Source organism: Grammomys surdaster, unplaced genomic scaffold (assembly GCF_004785775.1).
Source record: "Grammomys surdaster isolate TR1022 unplaced genomic scaffold, NIH_TR_1.0 362, whole genome shotgun sequence".
NCBI classification, from domain to species: Eukaryota; Metazoa; Chordata; class Mammalia; order Rodentia; family Muridae; genus Grammomys; species Grammomys surdaster.
This window is the reverse complement of record NW_021604781.1, coordinates 906,342-909,049: the sequence shown is the minus strand read 5'-3', so window position 1 is coordinate 909,049 and position 2,708 is coordinate 906,342.

Sequence of the window (2,708 nt, the reverse complement as noted above, 5' to 3'; positions counted from 1 at the left end):
CAGCCGCTGAGGACAGTGGGTGCCACAGCCGCTGAGGACAGTGGGTGGTACCACAGCCGCTGAGGACAGTGGGTGGTACCACAGCCGCTGAGGACAGTGGGTGGTACCATAGCCGCTGAGGACAGTGGGTACCACAGCTGCTCTGTCCTCCCTTGCCTACCCATTTGCTATTGATCTTTTGAAACTGAGCAGCCTCCAGCCCATAGGCCTATGAACTCACCTTGCTGTGTCCCTTTGCATGCTGGGTACCACTGAGTTCTGCCCTTTGTTTCTTTATTCTGTCCTAAGACAGGATCTCATGTAGCCCAGGCTGGTCTCAGTTGACTATGTAGCTGAGGATGACCTTGAACTTCTGGTCCCCCTGTCCCTACCTCCTGAGTGCTGGGAGTCCAGGCTGTGCCACCATGTCCAGCTTCATCGGATTCTTTAGCCTCTTTTCCATCTAACACAGTGTTTCTCACCCTTCCTAATGCCGAGACCCTTTACTACAGTTTCTCATGTGTGGTGACCCCCAGCTGTAAAGTTATTCCATTGCTACTTCATAACTGTAATTTTGCTACTGTTATGAATCGTAATGTGAATATCTGATGTGGCATTGCTATGGGGGTCTCAACCCACAGGTTGAGAACAAAACCGCTGCTCTAATGTGTCTCTTACCTGCTGCAAGTTCCGTCTCCCTAAGCACTAACCTTTCTGTGTGTGGTACCGTGTCTTGTAAGCACCAGGTCTCTCCGTTGATCCACCCCTCTGCCTCTGTTTCACCTCTTAACAGTATCTGCACAGTGTTTTCTCTCCAGCCAAAACTGCTTGGAAGGTCCTGGATGTGTCTGGGTTTTTCCAGCCCTCTCTTCTGCCTCAGCCTCCGTTTCCATGCCCACCAGGGATAGCTGCCTCCATGGCAACCTGTGAGAGCTTCTTGTCTATATCATTAGGTTGTCTCTACACAGACAGCCTTCCTGTCTGATGCTGTAATTAGCTTCTGTGACTAGCTTCTGTGACAATGTTCTCTCTCTCTTTCTCTCTAGAGATTTACTTATTTATTTAATGTATATGAGTACACTGTTGCTCTCTTCAGACACCCCAAAAGAGAGCATTGGATCCCATTACAGATGGTTGTGAGCCACCATGTTGGTTGCTGGGAATTGAACTCAGGACCTCCGGAAGAGCAGCCAGTGTTCTTAACTGCTGAGCCATCTCTCCAGCCCACGTCCTCTCTTTTAAGCTGGAGCTTAAGCAATTTGAAGGCAGATGTGATTTTAGGTGAATCCAAACACTCAATTCCAAGGAAGTGCTGGGTGGTGGTGGCGCACGCCTTTAATCCCAGCACTTGGGAGGCAGAGGCAGGCGGATTTCTGAGTTTGAGGCCAGCCTGGTCTACAGAGTGAGTTCCAGGACAGCCAGGGCTACACAGAGAAACCCTGTCTCAGAAAACCAACAACAACAACAACAACAACAACAAATTCCAAGGAAGTAATAGGTGTAGACAGACATTTGGTTACTTTTTAGCCTACTCATGTAAAAGCATAAGATATGCTTGATGACAAACATTCAGCCAATGTTGTTTTTACTTAAATAAGTGGCACACTCCTTTAGCCATATAACAAGCATTGGGGTACCTCTCCAGCCAAACTTCCAGTTCAGGGTGTATTTCTCCTACATTCTTGTCTTAATGTATTACACACACACACACACACACACACACACACACACACACAGAGCACAGCAGAGAGGCATGGTAGCTGGGGCAGGAACCTGAGCGGTCACAGACTCAACCAGAAGCACAAAGCAGAGCATGAAATGGAAGTGGGGTTAGGCTACAAACTCTCGAAAGCTCACCAGGCATGGTGGCGCACATCTTTAATTTGAACACTTGGGAGGCAGAGGCAGGCAGCTCCAGAATTTGAGTCCAGTTTGGACTACATAATGAGTCCCAGGCCAGCCCAGAATACATAGTGAGACCCTGTCACAAACAAACAAAAAACAGAAGCCCACCCCAGAGGCAAAGGTACTCCCTCCAGCACAGTCATGCCTCGCAAATTCCAAAACACTCACCCAAAGAGCGCCACCAACTGGGGACCAAGTGTTCAGACACATGAGCCTAAGGGGGGGGGGCGTTTCTCATTCACATCACCACACACTTCTTTGCTTTAACATAAATGAAATCAACCACACTAGCCCTGTTGTCAGATGTGAGCTTTGTCCTTGGTAATATGTGGAAATCTCCCCAAATCTGCATATTTGTGAAACCTTTGTCATGATCTAGATGTCTGTAGCTTCCTCCATTCGATCTTCCCCGCCACCTCGGAAGTCAGAACTAATGGCAAATCAGTTTCTCTCTGAGGATTCGAAACGGTAGGAGTTACAGTCCCCAAACCCTTAGTCACCCTGAGATGACACTTGCACTCTGGCATTGTTCAGTGGTTGTGTTTACCTATCTTTCTTTGGGGGGGGGAGGAGCACAGATCATAATATCATGTCATCTCACCCGTTTTTAAAAACAGAAGTTGGAGCTGGAGAGCTAGCTCGGTGATCCTGAGCACTTGTTGCTCATGGAGAGAGCCTGTGTTCCGTTCCCAGCATCACATGGTGGCTCAGAGCCATCCATAACTCCAGTTCCAGGGGACCCAGTGCTCTCCTCTGGCCTCTACAGGCACCAGGCACACACATGATACACAGACATACACACAGGTGAGACACTAAGCCACATA